Source organism: Pinus tabuliformis, chromosome 3_1 (assembly GCF_031772625.1).
Source record: "Pinus tabuliformis cultivar Carrire ecotype Pingquan chromosome 3_1, CPIR1, whole genome shotgun sequence".
Taxonomy (NCBI): Eukaryota; Viridiplantae; Streptophyta; class Pinopsida; order Pinales; family Pinaceae; genus Pinus; species Pinus tabuliformis.
In genome coordinates this window covers 231,824,454-231,833,163 of record NC_142301.1, presented here as the reverse complement: position 1 = coordinate 231,833,163, position 8,710 = coordinate 231,824,454, and the positions used below count along the sequence as shown (strand labels likewise).

General features: G+C 34.2%; 1 pseudogene; it reads right to left on the bottom strand.

Moving 5' to 3' along the window:
* Window positions 1-234: 234 nt before the first annotated feature.
* LOC149186648 (plasma membrane ATPase 2-like) lies at window positions 235-4,354 on the bottom strand (annotated as a pseudogene).
* Between the last annotated feature and the right edge of the window lie 4,356 nt (window positions 4,355-8,710).

Here is an 8,710-nt window from a genome sequence, read left to right as displayed (position 1 = left end):
AAAAATTAATTGCCTAGACTGAAAAATATCTTTAAATCTTAAAACCAATAATTCATATAAATCGATGTTTAAACCTTAAAACCAGTGATTCATATAAGTCGCTCAAGGCAAGCAGGTACTCTCAGCTGTAAATCATTTCGCATTGGATGCAAATATTACATAGTAACAAAATAGCTATGGGGCCAGTTTGTTGACTGGACTATGTCAGAAGCACTTCTTGTTGCATGAGTTGCATCAGCAACAACAATTCCTATGTCTGCCTTTTTTAGCCTGCAATCGTTTAACAATCTCGTACTTATGCTCTGCAATGACCAGTCAAAATCAGGAAGGATATGGAATCAAACACTAATTAAGGAAATGAAAAAATAAAAGTATCTGAAAAAACACAGAAGTAAAAGATAATTGTTGCTCACCAGGGAAAACACCAGCAAAACCATCAGCCTTCTCTATCAGTTCATCAACTGGCGAAGCTGCAATTGATTCATCTTTGTCCTGACCTAGTAAAGAGGATGATGGATACATGTTTGTACCCATGTGCAGTCGGCAAGCTGTCTCCTTGGCAATAGCCAATTGATCTCCTGATGAACATTTGCAAGTAAATAGTTAAATGTTGGCTCGTTGCATTACAAAAACAGTAGTGAAACTGATGACAACATAAGCTCACCATACCTATGATCATTTTGACATTTACACCAATAAAATGCCAGGGCCCTACTGGACTCTCCTTCCTGCCCTTTGGAACTTGCTGCAAAGATTTTGAGATAGCTATAAAGATATACATAATCAACAAGAAGAACTTACTGGGAAGATTCAGCCCACGGATAAAGCAAAAGAAGCCATATTATTAACCTGATATGCAACTGCAAGAGAGCGAAGTCCTCATTCAGCAAAGTTGTCAATAACTGTATGAACTCGCTGGTCAATTTGTGGCTTATTATGTGCGAGGTTAAGAATCTAGCAGAAGGTATTTGGTTATTTCAGTTTTAATAGAATGTGTACAAATAAGTTTTGAAGCACTTTCTAAACAATACAGCCCATTACCAAGTCTAATGAAGAAGGTCAAACTTCCAAAGAACAATACCTGCTCTGGAGCACGTTTACTAACTTGATGCATTTTCCCTTCATTGTCAATATAAGTGAGAGCTGTCCTCTTGTCAGTTGGATTAAAAGGAAGAAAATGGAGCTGTTGAATGGCTGCCCGCGCCTTTTAGATGCATGGATGTTAAAAGCCACAACAAAAGATACAAATCAGTAAAATAAGCATAGGCCTGCTTATCAACTATAATTCCCCTGTAATCGTGGCACACAGCAAATCCCGTCCATAACAACCACAGATCTGAACCAGAAACGACGGAGCCTAGGCACAGAAAGAAAGTTTTGTTTACAGTGATGCATTATGTGATGCCAAAGAGAGAAATGTTGTCACTGGATTTATTTTTCAGCACGAAAAAAACTGTATAATTGTAGTGAGCCAGATAAGTAAAACTATCTTATAAAGTGATTTAGAAAATCTGTTATGTATTTGTATATATATATCTACATGTCGAAGTTACTAGACTGAAGGAAATTATGTATCTTCATAAATAATTATATCTACAGGTCAAATGCTCTTAGAGTGTAGAAAATGACAGATTACCATGAGAAATAGTAGGGTAGTCTGCAAATAACTTTTATGAAAATAAACAGGTAGAAGGATAACAAGAACTGGTAAAGGTACCAATTAGAATGAGAAAGCTTGTAGAAAGAAATAATAATAAACAAAATATAGAGTTTGAATGTGGGAATTCCAGCATTAAGAAAGGAAAACGAGTTAGATTATACTAGTATTAGAAATTAGGCTATCGAAGGTGTAAATTCTGTAATGAAAACCATGCAAGTATAAGGGAACAAAGACTTATTCATCCATAAATACTTTTTCTTTCCAGAATTACTTTTCTTACGGACATTAACACAAAAACTTCGGCTAAAGTAAACAAATCCTGAATAGTAGTAGGGTCATAGAAGAGCAACCATATGGTTGTATAACAGTTAGCTGAAAGCATTCACTATACCATAACAGTCATACAAATACCACACATATAAATATATTCTAGACAGCGATGAAACCCTGAGTTCAGAGAAAACAAACCAAGACAAATAATCTTCATAAATTCCTTTTGCTTAATCATTCTGGGTAATGCGAAGGAACAAAGAAAAGGAAATTATTGAATAAAAATGCTCTAAACAAATTATGAATACTAGAACAACTACAACACGGAAAACGCCAACCTCAGAAGTCTCGGATAGGCATTTTTGCAAGGTCAGAAACGAACAATATTATAATACTCAGAACGAACAATATTATAATACTCAGAATGAACAGTTGCGATATAAAACGGAAAACACTAAATAATCTTCATAAATTCCTTTTGCTTAATCATTCTCGGTAATGCGAAGGAACAAACCAAGGGAATTTATTGAATAAAAATGCTCTAAACAAATTCTGAATACCGGAACAACTACAACGGCAAACGCCAATATCAGAAGTCTAAGTAGGCATTTCCGCAAGGTCGGAAATGAATAATATTACAATCCTAAGAATGAACAGAGAGTTACAGTTGCGATATAAAACGGAAAACACTATATTTTCATTTAGAAATCCCCGATGGGGTTATCAAAAAAATAATTACGGTTAAAACATCTGAATATTTCAAATAGTGGCTAAGAGTCAATATCGAAGCCTAAAGACTGGCCTCTAGAGCATATCCTCGAAGGCCGAGCTAGATCACTCTAAGTCCATTAAAAGGGACAGAGACGAACAGACCTCGGCCTTGCAATGTCTTTCCTAACTCAAATACATACTACCATTATGGGTTGGCGAACTTTACATTCAAAATAAGGAATTAAGACTGCATATAAATAACAAGCATGTTCAGACAAAATCGTTCCCTGGAGTCGAAACTCATCAGCCATAAAACCTTGATAGAAAAACCCTAGACTAGTTCAAGTACCCGATAAAGCGGCTGAACTTCCAGCACGATACACGACGAATTGAGCAAGTGTTCCTCTAACTCTTCATCCCAGAGTCTTCTTCGCCTGCAAAAACCTCCACCCTAACTGGGAGGAGTCCACAATTAGAAGTTCGCATTTTAAAAACAATATATATGTATAAACCGGGAGTTTGCATCTAACAATGGAAATTAACTTTCATAAGAGCTATATAAATGAAAGTTCCCAACGTTGTCGAACTGTTGAAGCATATGAAACCTGTTCATAAATTCCTTTTGCTTAATCATTCTCGGTAATGCAAAGGAACAAAAAAAGGGAACTTATTGAATAAAAATGCTCTAAACAAATTCTGAATACCGGAACAACTACAACACAGCAAACACCAATCTCAGAAGTCTCAGATAGGCATTTCGCAAGGTCGGAAACGAACAATATTACAATACTCAGAATGAAGAGAGAGTTACAGTAGTTGCGATATAAAGCGGAAAACATTGTATTTTCATTTAGAAATCCCCGATGGGGTTATCAAAAAAATAATTACGATTAAAACATATGAATATTTCAAATAGTCACTAAGAGTCAATATCGAAGCCTAAAGACTGGCCTCTAGAGCATATCCGCGAAGGCCGAGCCAGATCACTCTGAGTCCATTAAAAAGGACAGAGACGAACAGGCCTCGACCTCGCAATGTCTTTCCTAACTCAAATACATACCACCATTATGGGTTGGCGAACTTTACATTCAAATAAGGAATTAAGACTGCATATAAATAACAAGCATGTTCAGACAAAATCGTTCCCTGGAGTCGAAACTCATCAGCCATAAAACCTTGATAGAAAAACCCTAGACTAGTTCAAGTACCCGATAAAGCGGCTGAACTTCCAGCACGATACACGACGAATTGAGCAAGTGTTCCTCTAACTCTTCATCCCAGAGTCTTCTTCGCCTGCAAAAACCTCCACCCTAACTGGGAGGAGTCCACAATTAGAAGTTCGCATTTTAAAAACAATATATATGTATAAACCGGGAGTTTGCATCTAACAATGGAAATTAACTTTCATAATACCTGTATAAATGAAAGTTCCCAACGTTGTCGAACTGTTGAAGCATATGAAACCTGTTCATAAATTCCTTTTGCTTAATCATTCTCGGTAATGCGAAGGAACAAAAAAAGGGAACTTATTGAATAAAAATGCTCTAAACAAATTCTGAATACCGGAACAACTACAACATGGCAAACACCAATCTCAGAAGTCTCAGATAGGCATTTCGCAAGGTCGGAAACGAACAATATTACAATACTCAGAATGAAGAGAGAGTTACAGTAGTTGCGATATAAAGCGGAAAACACTTGAGCCATAGCCATGCCATCTGGTACCAGCTATTAAATTGGTGACAGACGAATTGAATGACAAGGGTTTGGATTCATGGCGATCACGACTTACGACAAACCAACTTGCCGTCCTTTGCATCGAACAACGTGAAGCCGGTAATAAGACTCCAATTATTTTCCGCACCAAAACTTTGCTTAGACTTAGGTTAAAATGCCAATATAATAAAAATATAACGGTCAAACTACTCAGTCAGCAATCGATCGATTGCCAATAGTCCCAGGCAGGGACTAATAAGAGGATAATATAGCTTAACGTAATGTTTATTTATTAGGTTTAATTTTTAAATATAGGTTCTTGTTATATTCCTTTCATTGAATTTTTAATTAGTTACCTTCTTATTGAATAAATAAAGTTTTTAAACTATTTAACTAAGTAGACATGTATATTTAACCCTAATTATAACTTATATTCAAGTAAAAATAAATATATTAATTGAATTAAAAATTGGATATAATATATTTTTACATATATATAAATAAACTTAATAAACAAATAAACTAATTTATTAACTAATTGATTATTTAATTAATAAATTTTCATTCATATAGTAGTATAAGTTTATTTGTAGTCTTTTAAATTAAAAAGGAAGAACTTATAATGTCCCTTAACAATTATTTAGGATATATATTTAGTTTTAAATAAAATAACTAAATCTAACAATTAACTAATTATTTAATGAATTAATTATTTATCAACCTTTCCCTCAATTCTTGGTCCAGTGAGTTGTAGCTAAGGTCCAGTCCATTGTAGTCGTTTCATTTAGTCAAAAGTAGTCGTTTCTTTCTTGCCATTTGAATGACCTGTCTCTCTATTTAACTTGTTGCCATGATCTCGTTCTTCATCTTGTCCTGACGATGAACCACACTTGCTGGTTCGAAACGCGTCGACAAATGAATTTTGATGTGATTATCGCCAAAAAACATGTCTCAAAAACTTTAATTTCTCTCAAGATTACATCTCAACTACACACAATCTTCCATGTTTTGGGCTTTGAAATCTTGTAGCCTTTTACACCATATTTCTAATTAATATATATACAATTTTATGCTGTATTGCCCAACTTATTTTCTTTCTCCTTTGGAACATGAACATAAGCATCACAATCAAACACTAAGATATGCAAGAGATGGTTTCTCACTAGTCCATGCCTTGTATAAAATTTTATCAACTAGTGGTAATGGAGGTGATCTATTTTTGTTAAATATTGTAGCTCAGATAGGTGTTTTAGTCTTGAGAGGTGTCATTGAGGCTAGGTACACACAAGATTTATTTATATCCAATCCCATATCATTTTTCCTAAGTTTCACCTAGGGAAAATATCTTAATTATTTCAATTAGTGATTTTTTAAATATTTCCAAAGTCTAAACTCAGGGAAAGTGGATAATTAATTGAGATTAGTTGGGATAAGATTGATTTACCTCGAGAAGTTTGTGGAAAGTTTCTAAGATGATATTAGCCATCGATTGGATCAAGTGAGCTCCTAATTGTGGCCATTCATTTGCGAATGAGAGATTATAAAGGGAAGTGATGGGCAACTTTGGAGACACATCGAGCAAGAGATTTTCAATGAGACACCAAGAGGGTTTCGGCAACAACGAATGGTAAGAGATTTTCCAAAGGTTTTTCCAATCAGTTTTTTTTGTAGGAGACCGAGTTTTCCAGTGAGGTTGTGATCTTCAGGAGGAGGTTGATTTTCTCTACAAATTCACAAGAATAAAGGTCGAGATTATTTCTGAGAGGCAATGCAAGTCTTCCTGGGCCAATACGAGTTTTCCAAAGGAGGTGCGAATTGCCATGAGGGTAGATCAAGTTTTCCAGGAGGCAGAGTGAATTGCCAGGAGACAGTGTGAATTATCGAAATAACAGTGTGAGTTTCTAGGTTAGCAGTGCAAGTTGTTGGAGACAATGAAAATTGTAGAAAGGGAAGTTGTGGGGTTTCTTCAAGTTGATTTGATTAGCATAAGTGAAGATAAAATATTTTCGGAGTTTTGTGAGTGTCATGCAAGTATTTATAATTATTCAATAGTAGTTTTTGCTGAAGATAATAATATAAACCCTTAGAGTTGAAAATTGGTTTCCCCACATTGGGTTTTTTCGAGGGACATTTGTCCAAAAATACTTGTGTTAATTGTGTGATTGGTTTCTCGTATATTTCGCTACATTTTTTATTTTGTGAATGGTTTGATCATGTTATTATTCATTACTTCCAGCAAAAGAATTAATTTGTCGTGAACAAGTGATAGGAAATAATTAACTGGGTTAATAACACCTTCTAGGTAACCAAAATTTTCACATATTTGTGAGGCAACATGCAATGCTGACTACCTTGCCAAGAATTCCTACAATAATCTCGCACCATCTAGCATACTTTCTTCCTTTTTCCATCAATGTCCTATTAACTCTTTCTATAACTCTAATTTATTGAGGTATGTATAGAGCAATGTTTTATCTTATTATAGCACATTGATTATAGAACTAATTGAATTCTTTTATACAAAACTCTTATTCGTTATTTGTGCTCAACACCTTTATTGTTTTCTCTATTTGGTTATCCATTAGAGACATAAACTCTTTAAATTTTCCAAAGACATGTGATTTCTACTATGTTTCTACCGGCATAAATATATCCATATATTCCCTTAGAAATCATCTATGAAAGAAACATAGTACACTATTCACCTAGCGCTTGGAACATGTAGCAATCCAAATACATCATTGTGTATTAGTTCCATTATTCCTATTTCTCTTGTAGAACCAAATTGAAATCTAACTTGATTTTACTTACTATAAACATGGTATTCATTTGTATTAAAACTTGAAGAGTAATAAGAAATACCTTCAACCACACCTTTATCATGTAAAGCTTCAAGGCCATTTTCTACAATATGCCCCATTCTTTCATGTTGGAGCATTGTCTTCTCTACAAGAAGACTAGTGGTTCTATTAGTTGCATTCTCAAGAAAAACATAATTGTTATACCCATAAATCACAATGTTTTCAAATATCTTGTATAGTCTTACAATCCAAACTCCTATTGACAATACCATTTTTCCTTGAGCCATCTTGCATGTATCATTTTGTAAATATATCCTCTGCATCTAAATCACACATCGTATTCACATAAATTAGGTTTATAGCTAAACCTATAATATGTTGAACAACATGAAAGGTTTTAATTATTCCATCTTTAAGTAACAACCTAACCTTTCCATGTGTTATGGTTTTGGCATTGAATCACGTACTAAGAAGCATCATCTCCAATATGTTTTTCATATTTAAAAAATCTCTCCCTACAAGGAATCATATGAAAAGATGCACCTAATTCAATAGACCATGCATCATGATCTCAATGTGCACTTGTAGATATCTACAGATCCGCTCCTTCTTCTGAGGCTTTCACTTATGTGGAAAGAGCATAATCAAATCCCTTGCTCCTATAAATATTTTTAGATCAGCTATAGTCCTTCTTCATATGCTCAACATTATCACATTTCCACATTTCCTTACAAAATTTATGGGATATTTAGACCTCCCTTTAAACTTCACTTTGCTCCTAAACTTGCTTTTCTTTCTATCCTAGGGATGACCTATCATAAATAAGGCATCATTGAATAGACTCTCCATGGTTTTTCACCTCATTTATTCTTATATCGTGGATGTAATTACATCCTCAAAATTTAATGTAGATTGAGTAGTAGTACCAATGGTTTCAACCATATTATCTTGTGAATGTGATAAATAACATAATACAATAGTAGACTTGTCTTCTTCATCCAACTTAATAGCATTAGAGGCTAACTAATTTATCAAAATGTTAAAATCACTAAGATGCTATTTCATGGAGTCATGATCATTCATCCTAAGATTGTTCAACTTTTTTTGAATAAATAGTTTATTTATTAGGGACTTTGATCGATATAAAGCACCTAACATCTCCAATAGATTGTTAGCCTCACCTTCTCTTGAGACACTCAACAAAATTGAATTCAAAAACCACAACCAAATACTATTCTTCACCTTTGTATCCAACTTTTCTTATCTTCATTCACTACACTTATGGGTTTTTCTCTTGAAACAACAACCCAGTGAATTCAATACATAATAATATATTCCATCTTTAGCTTCCATAACTTGAACCTTTAGCCATTGAATTTCTTTATCTTTGTTCTTGAAATGCTCCCCATTATCTTTCACATATGATTCCCTTGCACAAATCTACCACTCAAATTTTGGTTTATTTTTGTTAGGTCCCTATAATACTAGTGTAGTCCCCATATTGTTATTGTTGTGCCCCATAAAATCCCACTATTGTTATTGTTGTGGCCTT